General features: G+C 36.2%; 1 pseudogene; it reads right to left on the bottom strand.

Annotated features, from left to right (window-relative positions):
• Positions 1-11394: 11394 nt before the first annotated feature.
• LOC127185308 (heterogeneous nuclear ribonucleoprotein A3-like) lies at positions 11395-13274 on the bottom strand (annotated as a pseudogene).
• Positions 13275-14520: the final 1246 nt, after the last annotated feature.

Genomic DNA, 14520 nt, shown 5'->3' with positions numbered 1-14520 from the left:
CCACAGAGGGTTTCTTCCTTACTTGCCTCTTCCCCTAGCCCTGTCGCCAAGGGGCCGGGATCCCCCCGTCAGCAGGCAAAGCTGGCCATGGAGTCGCTGCCGCCTCGCGCCCCTGGCCGCGCTCGCAGGCAACTGCCGGCGCGTGCCGAGGAAGCTCCGCTTGCCGTCGACGTGACGTAGCGCCTGCTCCGCGGAGGGGCGCGGGGGCGTGCGCCGCGGCTTGGGCCCTGGCCTTGACCCTTGCCCTCTGTGGCCACGGAAAAGCCTACCTTCAAAGTTTGCTTTCCCTTGCGAACTGTCGGAAAATCTGAAGGAGCGCTTTTGAGGCGTCTCGCGACAATAAACACACACCCGCGGCACACGCCGCAGCCGAGGGAGCGTGAATTCAGCGGAGGAAGAAAACTAAGTATAAAGCAACAGGTGGCCCTAGGTTCTCGAATAAAAGGAACGTTCCATGGACCCTAAGCTAAGGGGAAAACATACCCTTTCCTAAAGTCTGCGGGAAACCTACTTTTCCTTTCCGAAATCATTATAGACCACAGAATTGAGGATCCTGGCTTCGGGCTAAGGGCGGAGGAGTCGGGAAGGCTAGAACTAGGGTCTTTTATAGTTACCCACTGTTCCGCGGATGCTTCGGATTAGTTCAAGTAGTTCCCGGGTGTTAACATAAGGTGGACTGAGACGCTGCGTGTTAAAAGTAGACCCACGGAAGTACCGTGTTTTCACACTACGAAATAGATTATTGTGTTTCACTGGAGTACAGGTGGTCATGAAAACATACATCCCTTGACCCCTTGACTTTGTGAATCTAAATCTGTAGCCTTCATTTCAAACAAAGCTGAAATTACGCTCCAGCAGCTCTTGATGTCATATCTGAAAAAAACCTTTTTTCCTGCGCCAAGCATTTTTGAAGCTGTGGGTGACAGACATTGTACCATAGTGGGTAAATGCATATATTTTTAAAATCCTTTATGAAAGGAAACGTCCAAAAGTGACAAAGTAAATTAAGCTTTCTATTAGCACCCACATTCACTGAAAAACATTTCTCCTTAGGAATTCATGTCCCCCAGAAGGTTGTCTGGTCCACCAAAGAGAATTACTGAATTCTGAACATAGCTGAAATTAATCTGCAAAATATTGAAATTCGTTTCTTTCATTTTATAGATGGGAAAACTGAGACCCACATAGAAAAATACTTGTTTCATGTCACGTGTTGGACAAAAAGCCTAAACATCTATAACCCGCTGTAGTACTTCCATAAATACCTCACACATACCATATTTAATCAGCATGTCAAAAGAGTAGAGAATTTTGTGAAGTCAAACATGTTTGTCTCCCAGGATCTAGGCACAAAGTTGGGCAGGGGTGGGGGTGGTGTCATCCGAACACGAACGATGAGCGAGGGAAAGCACATGATGATGAGTGGCAAGAAGTAGATGCAACACAGGAAAAAGCATTTTACGGGCATGAATATACATGAATCACTTCAGACCAATTGAAATTATTAAAGCTAGTTTGCAAGCAGGAAAAAAATATGCTGGATCATGTCCATTTTACAAAGGTAGATATTTACCACCTTTATGCAATGTGTCAAAGTAGCTTCTCTCCTGCTTGCTCGTTTTATGTACATATATAATCTGTTATTGATATTATTATTATTATTACTGACATAACTGCAGGACACCTACAGTGAAATTATCTTAGGTTTCAATATTTGAGTACATAATTCAAAAGCTTATGAATACATAGAAGCTAGATTAGGGTTGGCACATTCAAATTGTTGAAACCTTACTTTTTGTTAGTTAATTAAAGAGGCATTTTTGTTTAGAGTGAAAGCATAATACTCCATTTGTTGTTATAACCAAGGTTTCAGCGTCCTGCAAGTTAATCTGATAAACTAATTTGTGCTAATTTGTTAATAATTATTGCCAACCCCCCTCTTAAGATATGTGTAATTTAACAATAGCTTTGTGTAATGTCAATCACTAAGACCTGGCAAGCTTAATTACACCTCCTGCCCCTTTGTGTTTAGTCCTTCAAATCCTGCATGTGTGTGTGCGCCCGTACGCATGTGTGAGCTCACACACACACACACACACACACACACACACACACACACACACACGACTATGTGTGTTTATGTAAAAAGCAAGCTAACTGAAAATGAAACATTGCAGGTATATAACATAACCTAAAATTCTCTAATTTTAAATTAAAGCAATTTGAGTACACAGTGTGTGGATAACAGTATTACTGTTTATGAATATTGCGTCACAGTTTCAAATGAGTTTCACATGCACCTTATTTCCTCCAAGAAATGGTGTACCATTTGCTGAACACAAAAATGAACTCTTAAGAGTATATAGCTACCATTACATATGTTAGCTTGACAGTAACTATAAACCAAAACTTAATAAAATAATCAATAGCTTATTATGATAAAAATAAAAACTGCATAGTATTGGTGATCCTATTACAGCCAGGGTAATATTTGCACAGAATCTCTGACACAATTTCCATAATAACAAACGTATCATGCATTATTAAAATATTTACACCTTCTCCAGCTATTCTGAATATGTTCTACTCACATAAGCACAGATGCATGGACTCTCATACACACGCACACACACACACACACACACATACATGCACACAAACATGAGTTTTCCTTGTCTCTTCTACCACATACAACACAAGTTAAAAGTGTTAAAGCACATTTCCCTATCCTATTGTGATATAAATGAAATCATACATTCAATTTAATTATGTAATCACAATTAATTCATATTTCCTCTCTCTTTGTGAGGTTCAAGTACCTCAGACAAGACAGAGATCTGATTTGCATAAACAGAAACAATTCCATAAAAAAACTCAGTTAACCTAACAATGAGCATGGCAAATATAGTTAATAACGTATTGCTTACTTCATATTTATTAACAGTAAACCATCAGAGGCAGATCTTAAGTATTCTCATTATAAAAGAGAAAAGACAATTCTGTCAGATGTTAATTATCTTGATCATGATACTCATGTCACAATGTACATGTAAACCAAAACCTCACACTGCAACCTTAAGTGCATCTGTTATTTTTATTTATCAATTATTTTACAATAAAGTTATAAAAATATTAATTAAAATCATTTCCAAACATCCCTAAAATTTAATCTTCCTAAGCAAAATACAGTTTTACACAGTAGAAATTCAGAAATATGCTTCAGAAGAAATACATAATAAAGTTTTTAATTGATTATTTAATTCCTAAGATATCTATTTTTATCTTTGCATTATTAGCTAATAAAATAATCAACAATAAAAACAACCCCCTTTTTGTCTTTCCTATTTTCTTCATCGATCTTCCAAACAACAGGCACAGTTTCTTAACATGATTCAACTATAAATTTATATGAAAAAGTGACTCACCTATAAATAAACAGCAGGTTGTCTCGTTCAGGATGGAATTCAAACAACACTGACTCTTACAAGTCAGAGAGCTTGCCACTATGTCTGTACTCTGAGAAATGCTTCCCAAATCTAATCTACTCCCCTAAGCAACAGCCTTCATCCTTCTACTGGTCATTGCTCTCTCTGACGTTATTTGCTGTACTGTAGTAGCATCCAGTCACATGGCAGCTGCATGGGAGGGGATATGTAACAAGTACCTTACAAATCATTCCCTGCATTTGTGTGATGCCATGAGAGCTGCCGAGTACCTCTACATAGATTATCTTATTTGAGCCTGATAGCAAAGTTTTGCAAATGATTGGGAGGAGACACTGTTAATATCTATCACAAAATGAGGAAGCTGATGCTCAGGAAGCTTAAACTATTTGCCCAGTGCAGACTGAGACTCGAACCTTTTTTTTTTTTTTTTATAAACTCCAACTTAGTGTTTTATCTGTTATTTCTCCAACAAGAATATCAAAGTGTTAATGTTTTCATAATTTATTGCAATTGTTTCATCTCCTTCAGAGAATCTTCTCCTTCAGAGATTAATAGAAATTATATGCATATCACAAGCATAAGGTTTAGATTTCTGGACAGCAAACTATTCTGTCAAAAATCCTACCTCCGTACAAATTTCTCTTTTCTCCTATTCCTGTTATTACTATTTCTCTGCAAATATACATGTTTCTATGCACTGTCTTGACACCATTTACTTATTAAAATTAAACTGTTGCTCAGGGCTGGTGTTCCCCCAAATCCTTATTTGGTATATGTATCCATTTCATTATCTATTGCTTTCACATCAAATAGCCTTTCAAAACTACCCCCTTTAAGTCAATTTCAACAATTTATGTCTGTAATCTCAGCACTTGGGAGGTAGAGACAAGAGTTCATTCGTGGCTAGTCTGAACTACAAAGTGACATTTTATCTCAAAAAGAAAAAGTTTATAAAAGCTAGATACTTCAGCTAATTTCTTGGTAAGTTTTCTCCCTACAAATATAGAAAAGAATGAAAAGCATGCCCACATACACATATATGCAGACACACAAACAATTATGTACAGAAATTTACAAAATAAAAAAATCTGCAAAATAAAAAATCCTGGCTGTATCAATTAGCATTTAAGTGGGATAATCTAAGAATATTGAAAAAGTCATTAAGAGAAAAAATTCAAAGTCATGCTCTCCATTCTTCAAACAAAAGAAGACATGTAATATATTGATCAGAGATCACTGATGAATTTGGAGTGATAGAAATAGAATGCAGTTAGCAAGTACTACTAATGAAACGCGCACACACACACATACACACACGCACATACACACACACTCACACACACAATTATCAAACATTTGTTCCATACCAGAAATTATGTTAACATTTATTAAGTGTATTTTAAAATAAAAGCATTTTATGCATTGCTGCACTAGAACCAATAAAAGACACATTTCATAAGTGCAAAAGCTCAATGAATTTTCCAAACTGATAATTGCTACATAAAAGGTCAAGAAGCAGAACATTACCTATACATGCACTTTGAAAATCCATTTTGCTGTTCTTACAGCATTTGTATTAGGTAGCTATTTTTATTCCTATTTCCTCACTGAGAAAACTATTTGAGATATGTTGACACATTTAATGTTGCACAGCTTGTAAATATCAGAGGTAGGCTTGGAATATTTCTAAATACAAGGTTCATGCCATGCAACTACATTTACAGAGTTGAAAAATGAGAACCAGGGAGATGGCTTAGTCATAAAATGCTTGCCAGACAAGCATGAGAATCTGAGTTCAACCTTCGGTACCAATGTACAAAAACCCAGCACTAGGTATGAAGAGATACAACAATCTCTGAGGCTTGCTGGCCAGCCAGTCTAACCAAGTTGGTGGTTCCAGGTTCAGCAAAATATGTTGTCTCAAAAAATGCACTGGAGATTGTTTGAGAAAGACACCCAACATTAGCTTCTGGCTTCAGCACATATGTACATATATACTTATCAACACACACACACACACACACACACAGAGAGAGAGAGAGAGAGAGAGAGAGAGAGAGAGAGAGAGAGAGAGAGAGAGAGAGAGAGAGAGAGAGAGACAGAGACAGAGACAGAGACAGAGAGACAGAGAGAGAGAGAATTGAATAGTGTTATAAAAGCAAAAGATAAGTTTAAATTTGTCATAACTAATAGGGCTGAAGAACAATTTAAATGAAAGAAATGATCTTCTAAAGTAATTGTAGACTTAAACTAGTGGGCAAAGAGAGATCAGTTTCAGTAAAAGGAAGACAGACCATATAGAAGATAAAGAGTTAAAATATTAGGGATGTTGGTTTGGAGTGAAGATTGGTAGAGGCTTCTCGGTTCCTCTGGATCCTTCTATTTCCCCATTCTCCCATGCTTCTCTCACCTAGAGTCCCAATAGGATGTCTTCCTCTCTGTCCCATTTTCCTGATAAGTGAAGACTTTCATGTGACATGTCCCTTGGGTTAGTGTCCAGATATAAGCGAGTATATACCATTTGACTCTTTCTGCTTCTGGGTTAACTCACTCATTATGATCATTTCTAGTTCTATCCATTTGTCCACAAATTTCGGGAATTCTTTGCTTTTAATAGCTGAGTAGTATTCAATAGTGTAAATATGCCACAATTTCTTTATCTATTCTTCTACTGAGGGACAGTTAGGCTGTTTCCATGTTCTGGCTATTATGAATAAGGCAGCTATGATCATGGTTGAGCAAATTTTCTTGTTGTGTACTGGAGCATCTTCTGGGTATATTCCAAGGTGTGGAATAGCTGGGTCTACGGGTGGATCTGGGCCAATGCATCCTGCTCAAACTATGGCACCAGCCAAGGACAATACATGCAGTAAACTTCAAAACCCTACCCAGATCTACCCAATGGACAGGTCATTCTTCACAGTTGACTGGAGAGTGGGGTCTGACTTTCACACCAACTCTGGTGCCCCATATTTGACCATGTCCCCTGGATGAGGAGGCCTGGTGGCACTCAGAGGAAGGATAGCAGGCTACCAAGAAGAGACTTGATACCCTATGAGCTTATACAAGGGGAAGAGGTCCCCTTCAGTCACAGTCATAGGGGAAGGGAGTAAGGGGAAAATGGGAGGGAGGGAGGAATGGGAGGATACAAGGGATGGGATAACAATTTAGATGTAATATGAATAAATTAATAAAATATATTTTAAAATGTCAAAAGATTGGTAGAGGCAAATAAAGTGTATATTAATACTGAGAAGCATAGGAGAAGGACTAAATTTAATTATCAATTCCAGTAACATCAATACTTTATAAGAATATTGTAGAAAATTTTAATAGAGTCCTATTTATTGAATGTTTAAACAGACCAAGCAGTGTTCTAAGTTATTTTCACACTTTAGATAATACAAATTGAATTAAATCCCTGTTAAATAGGAACTAGCTGCTACATGGTTTATTACATCAAAAAATTGAGGGTAACTGTAAAAGGAGCTGCATGTATACATAAATGACAAGGGCCAAAGAGTGTGAAGACTGACAGACCTACAGTATTAATAACCCTTGAAGACACCATCTAATTTTATAGAGAAGAAAAAATAATGTTGTTCTTGATGATGATGATGATGATACTGAACTACCCACAAGAGCAAATTCATATTCAATAAGATATGATTAAGCAGGTAAGAGTGCATGTGAACATTTTTCCCTTTCTTGCGAGAAGGTTTCACTGTTTGCAATCTAAGCTATCCTGGAAGTAAAGAACCTCTTGCCCCAGCTTCCTAAATTCTGGCATGATAGATGTATGCCATCATATCCCATTTGGAAGCTCATTAAATGACTTTTAATCCAACATATTCATTCTTTAAAAGTGTGTTCTTATCTTAAGGAAGTTAAAACAATACATACAATAAAAATTCTCTTAGCTTTTCTTATCTAAATCGACTCATATAACATGTCCTATAACTCGAGCTTTGAAGTTCAACAGAGAGAGAGAGAGAGAGAGAGAGAGAGAGAGAGAGAGAGAGAGAGAGAGAGAGAGAGATAAAGAAAGAGAGAGAGAGAGAGAGACTCATGAGAGGGGGGAGAGGGGAGAAAAGCGATAGTGTATGCACAATCTCAATTATTAAACAGAAACTGAGAATAAAGCTTTAGAACCTTCATAGTAATCCCAAAAGTAAATGCATTGGCTTGTGTTTTGCAAAAGAGAAAAGAAAGATACAAAGTTTAGATAAATAAGTAAGTGGTAGATTCATAATTTGAACCAAAGATATCTACTTCCAGATTTCTTGCACACAGAAAGCTATGGAAGTATTTGTTAATAAGAGAATAGAAGTATCAAGGTGAAAAATAAATAGATGAGATAACCCAAAAGACTGATAGATATGGGAGGGGGTCTGAGAGGAGGCATGGGGACAAAGAAACTTGAGTTCCATAGGATTAAAAGGAAGGGGGAAAAGTAGGGAGAGTGGATCAAACTTTTCATGGAAATTATAATGTGTATTAGAACTGAATTGTTTCTTTCTTCTCAGAGAACTGATTTAGATCTTAGAATATCACTTACTATATATTTACTAGTAAACAATGAAGAAATGTAAATTATCCCTGTGAGAACCATTATGTCGAGGTCTACCTGCCACTAATTCTAGAACTCATTACTACAAAGCTAAGTGTAGAAAGTCTCATATTTTGAAATCAATAACATTGATTTGAACTACATCTTCCACTCCCTCTCTGTCACATTAAACCTCTTAGTTTTTAAAGTATCTGCTAGAATTTTCAGTATGTATGCAGACAAAAACCACATCTATACATAATATTTTATACACAGTATTTTTAATACACTGTATTTTTGAGGATGATGAAACACACATACACCAGCCCTCAAATTCCATAGTAGCTAAAGCATGTCAAAATAGGTGATGTTTTATATTCCTTCCTTTGGAATAATGCCTAAATCTGAAAGTACTAGAAGATTAAAGATTGAAACCCTTCTGAGCTTATCAACAATCTACTAGTGGTCTATCAGTTCTCTAGGCAAGAGACTGAGGCAGAGCACATTAAAGTTTGAGGGTGATAAGTGGTTAAAGGGAAAATATATCAGGAAGATAGAGTACTTCAGTGCTATTTGATAAACAAGGTGGGAGGTTGAGCTTAAGACAGTCATGTTCCATTTCATAGTTTGGCCAGAGGCCAGTACTATGCCAACAATGGCTTGCTCTTTTAAATCCCATCACAGTTCCTTCAAAAGAAACCTTAATGTTTATGCTGGTTTCTTTCCTGTGTAATTCTTTCTACTATCAAACAAGTCAAATAATCATCAAAGGACATGCTGCAAAAAATTAAACATACAAATGCTAATGCCAAATAGCAAGTACTAAAAATAAGAACAATGCTATACATATATCTTTTTGGAGCACTTACTCTTATTTCTGCATTTTGAATCCTGTAAAATTCTCGGTCACCTATTTGTAAAGAAAATCCCAAAGACTTTTAATGATTGAATGTCATGGGAAGATAGTGTTCTTACCACGGAAAAGTAGTTACATGTAAGAGAAAACTGAGTGCATTATCAATATTACTTGTTCTTAAAAGAAATAACTTAATGTCTGTAATAACGTCAAAACCCCTGAGTATGTACCCTTAAGAACAGTGGATATTTTTTTTTAGAATCTTAATAAAAGCACTTTTTCCTATCTTAAAAGCCAAGTTATTTCCGACCAAGAATGTGACTTCATAACAAAGCTAGAACATCATGCTACATGATTTAAAATTATACTACAGCCAAGCATAATGGTTCATGCCTGCAGGAAGCTGAGGCAGGATTATTGCTGTGAGTCCAAGGCCAGGGCCAGCTACTTAAGTAACTTGCAGACAAGCCTGAACTACCTTGTATGATCCTGTCATAAAATAAAATAAAGTTATACTACAAGGCTTTAATAATCAGAGTAACACGAGGCTAGAATAAAATCAGAAATATCAACCCAACAACAGAATGCACAGTCTAGAAAAAAGGCCCGTAAAATTTTGAGCAGTTTATCTTCAACAAAATTCCCAAGAAAATACAATGGGAAAGAGACAATTTCTTCATAGTGTCCAGAATTCTGACTGTCTTTATAAAAACTTATTTCACACCACATCCAAAATCAATCTTAAGTATACATAAGATTTAAATATGACATGTGAAACTGCAAAATGACTACAAAAATACATAGGGAAAAATCTTCTTACATTGGTTTGATGAGAGACCTTTTTAGAATAAGAGTTTAAAAGTACAAATTACAAAGCAAACAATAGACAAATGTGATTGCGTGCAACTAAAGTAATGACAATAACAAGAAAAAAAACAAAACAAAAATGTCAGGAGTAGGAAAATATATTTTCCAAACAAATACCTGAGAGAGAGTTATTATCCAAAATATGTAAAGAAATAAAGCAACCAATTCCAAAACAAATAATAATCTGCTCAAAATCTGAATAATGGGCATGAATAAAGAGTTATCAATGTATAGCATACCAATGGCTAATGAATATAGGAAAAATGGCTAAGCATCACTAATAATGATGCAAATATACATTGAACCACAATTAAATATTACCTCACAGCTGTTATAATCATATAAAAAGCCAAATATGTTGGAAGAGGTCTCTAAAAAGGGAATTATTTGTGTGCTGTTTCTGGCAATGTGTATTAGCATGACTATTAGAGGAAAAATATGAAAATTCTTCTCAAAATAACACCTATATGTCAGAAATCAATCTTAGGGTTCTAAATCAAAGGACAGCATATGTGTTGTAGCAGTATTTGTAATGGTGAAGGTTTGAAATCAGCTGAGGTTTCCATCAACAGATGAATGGATAAAGACATACACATTTATGTATATGTATATATATATACATAAATATATGTGTATATAGTTATACATATACTACTCTGCCTTTAAAAAGGAGGAAATTATCTCAACTGTGATAACAGAGATGACTCTTGAACATACAGAGCAAAACACTTAGTGAACTTAGTCAAATAGATAAAAACAAAAAATACTGCTTGACCTCAGGAGCACAAGTGCAGACTTATACAACTACTTTGCCAATCAATCTGGCATTTTCTTAGAAAACTGGAAATAGTGCTACCTCAACACCCAGCCATACAACATTTGCTCAACTATGTTCATAGCAGCTTTATTCCTAATAGCCAGAATCTGGAAACATCCTAGACGTCCCTCAATTGAAAAATGGATAAAGAAACAAAGAAACAATGGTACATTTACACAATTGAATACTATTCAGCTTTAAAAAAAACTTTTGAGATAATTTTCATTTGAAGGTAATCTTAATGCTATTAAATTTACTAATGTGTTATTTTATTACCCAATTTTAATTATCTAAAATACACATTGCAATCATACAAATATCTATTCTCTCCCAATGTCAGTGCCCACTCATCATGGTTTTGAAAATGGGGAGAATATATTTCCCTTCATTGCAACTCAGTAGGTATTTCTTTACAATTAACTTCAGCAAAGTTCATACAAAAGAGTAATTAACAATGATCTTCTTGTTAACTTATAAGGAAACACCTTCAAAACTACATTTTGTTAAAGTTTTTGTTCTAAAATGTAGGAAAACTGAACTACACAAATATTGAAAAGTTTAAAAATTCCTTAAGTTTTAATTATTTATATCATTATCACAATTTACAGGGCAATATACTTGATATAATGAAAAGGAAAAGGAAAAGACAAAGCTATAACAGATAAAAGTCCTCAGGAATGTCCATCTCATTGACAGTACATTGCATTCATCAAGAGCTGCACTTGTTACAAACTGCAGCTATGTCAGTCCTGAACAAAAGAGTTTCCTGTTTAAACTGCAGTAACTTTTCTGACTCTGGGTCATTGTTCCTTCTGTGGCAGATTTTTACAGTTCCTCTAACGCATTTGGGACTACTGTCTCAAAGTAACCTGCAACTTTCCTGACAACTCCTCACTCTCTCTCCTGCTAAGAACTGTAGCCTGTTTCTGTAGCTCCCACCACCACCATAGTTACCTCCACCAAAATTTCCTCCTTCATTGTAACCATCATATCCTCCTCCACCATATCCACCACCTTGGTTTCTGTATCCTGGTCTACCACTACCATAGCATCCTCTACTACTGTAACCAGGACCATCATCTCTATTGCCACCATCACCTCCAAATACATTATGTCCACATCACTATCTTCATACCTACCTTTGCTGCTACCACCTCCACCACCATAGCCTCCTCTTCCACCAGAGTTTCCACCACTACCAAAGTTACCTCCACCACCTCCAAAGTTTCCACCATGACCCATAAAGTTGCCAGATCCACCTCCATGATCTCTCTGCAAACCATCAGACTGATGGTTAGAACTCTTATTTAGAAGGCGTCTTTTTCTCTTCACAATTATGCCTATTAATAGTGTGGTATTTCTGAACAACACTTTTATCAACTGTGTCATGATCATCAAAAGTTACAAAATCAAATCCTTCCTTTTTCCACTCTGCCTGTCTTCCATAACTTCTATGGAAGTTATAATGGAATACTACTATTCAGCTATTAAAAACAAGGAAATCTTGAAATTTTCAGGCAAATGGATAGAACTAGAAAAGATCATCCTGAGTAGGTAACCTAGACCCAGAAAGACACACATAGTATATACTCACTTATAAGTGGATATAAGCCCAAAATAGATGTCCTCTGAGAGATTCCACCCAGCAGGGGATCAGGAAAGATACTGGGACTTACAGCCAGACTCTGGGCAGGGCACTGAGAGTTGTATGGATGAGTCGGGGGGGGGGAGGGATGGGAGGATCAGAAAGGTCAGGAGCTCCACTGGGAGACCATCAAGGCCAGAGGATCTGGACACAGGGGGGTCTGAACAAACTAATGCACCAACCAAGGACAGTACATGTAGAGAATCTAGATCCTTTGTTCAGATGTAGCCAAAGGACAGCTGCATCTCCAAGGGCAAGGAGGGGACCAGGGAACTGCTGCTAAACTGACATGAACTCTGGTGCTCATGATTTGATAACTGCACCTTGGCAGAGAGGCCCAATGGACACACAGAGAAAGGGGATACAAGCTACCCTGATGAGATCTGATAGGTTGTGGCCACACTGTGGAGTAGGAATCCCCTTCCCCACCCCCACCCACATCAGAGGCATAGGGAAAGGGAATAGGGGAGAAAAGCGAGGGAGAGTAGGAATAACAATATGCATGTATTGTGTGAAAAATTATAATAAATAAATTATTCTAAATATATAATTCATAAAGAAAAATAGTATAATTATTCTTTATAGTGACTCAGGAATCAAATTCCAGGGAATAGAAAGATATTGGTAAAAAGACACAAAGTTTCACATAGAAAGGAATAAGTTCTGAGTATTTATAACACAGGTTTGCATTTTAGTTAATAATAATGTATGAGAATATATCTTAAATTTTTTCGCTCTTGGCTAATCATTTATAAATATAAATACATATCAAAATCATATATTACTTTTTGACTACATCTTAGTGTATCTGGAAAAATAGTAAAATTTATATTTATATTTTTAAAAACAAATGCTATTTCATCTTTTTCTTGATTATACAAAGCAGTGATTTGTCTTCTTCAAATAGGATATTTCAATATGTATTAACATTCATTGATTCTGAATGAATGTATTTAATATACTTAATTTCACCAACTTTTCCCCTAGTTGTATTGTAAATGAATATTTAACTGTGCTGAATTAGACTACATTCAAAATTCCTGCATTAGATTGGGAAAAGTAGTTGGAGTCTCGTATCCACTTACCTCTGGCATGGGCAAATTAAATCTTCTCAAGCCTCAGATGATCTAAATTATTTCTCCCATCTGAGTTTCCCAGGTTTTCTATTTATTAAAAAATCAGACAGTCTTATTTCTGCAGCTAGCTTAATTGCCTTAAACACACTATTTAATATTTTTGGACCTCAATTGTTTCATTTGCAAAACAGTGTCAATAATACCTCAAAGTACTATTTGTGGATCAATTGAATTTATGTACTTTGTCGCTTAAATGTAAAGTAATGCATCTTTTTCTTAAAACTAGTACATTTAAACTAGGTGCTCATCCTTTCTTAACAACATCAGAAAGTTATAAGGGAAATCTGCTTTTCATTTTAAAAAGCACACCAACCATAATGCCTCTAATGTTTTCCTTGTTTTTGTGCAAAGAAACAATTGAACAGGGGCATTTAGAAAGGAAGCCTCAACACTGAATCTTCTCTCTCATGCACAGACCTTAAGACGTCTCATTAGAGAATAGAGGTATAAGATTAAATTCCTTCTCGTGGTCTTGTTTTTATGCTGACAACCTTGTCTATAGTTTTCACAAACATTTAACTTCAAAATGGTAGTATTCAAGCTGGGTGCGGTGGCACACACCTTTAATCCCAGTACTCTGGAGGCAGAGGCACGCAGATCTCTGAGAGTTAGAGGTCAACCTGGTCTACAGAGTGAGATCCAAGACATACCAACCTACATGGAGAAACCCTGTCTCAAAAAATAAAATAAAATAAAAATGATAGTACTTCATAGGAAAATTATCATTCTAACTAGGAGCTTAACAATGTCACTAATACAGTGTTAAACTAAGGTTATCAAAAATTATAAGTCCTCTTCAGTTTTCTATAATTGATCAGAAGTGAAAAGAATAAATCAGTGCAAGATATTTTATTTTGTTTTACTCTATGTATATGACTGTTTTGACTGGATATATGTTTATACACCACATGCCTGCAGTGCCCAGAGAGGTCAGAAGAGAGCACCAGGTTCCTCTAGGACTGGAGCTATACATGATTTCTAGCTACTATGTGGCTGCTGGGATTCAAACCTGTATTCTCCGGAAGAGCAGACAGTGAGTGAACCACTGAATTATCTTTTTAGCCTTCCAAGGCTATTTTTAAGTGTGATGGTAAACACCTCTTTTGTTTCTCTAATTGGACAATAATAAAAGTGTAGTGGAAATGTAAAGAACCTATGCAATGAAAATACGTTCCTTTTCTCTCCCTCTCTTTATCCCATCAAA

Source organism: Acomys russatus, chromosome X (genome assembly GCF_903995435.1).
Source record: "Acomys russatus chromosome X, mAcoRus1.1, whole genome shotgun sequence".
NCBI lineage: Eukaryota > Metazoa > Chordata > Mammalia > Rodentia > Muridae > Acomys > Acomys russatus.
This window is presented reverse-complemented; position numbering and strand designations above follow the sequence as displayed.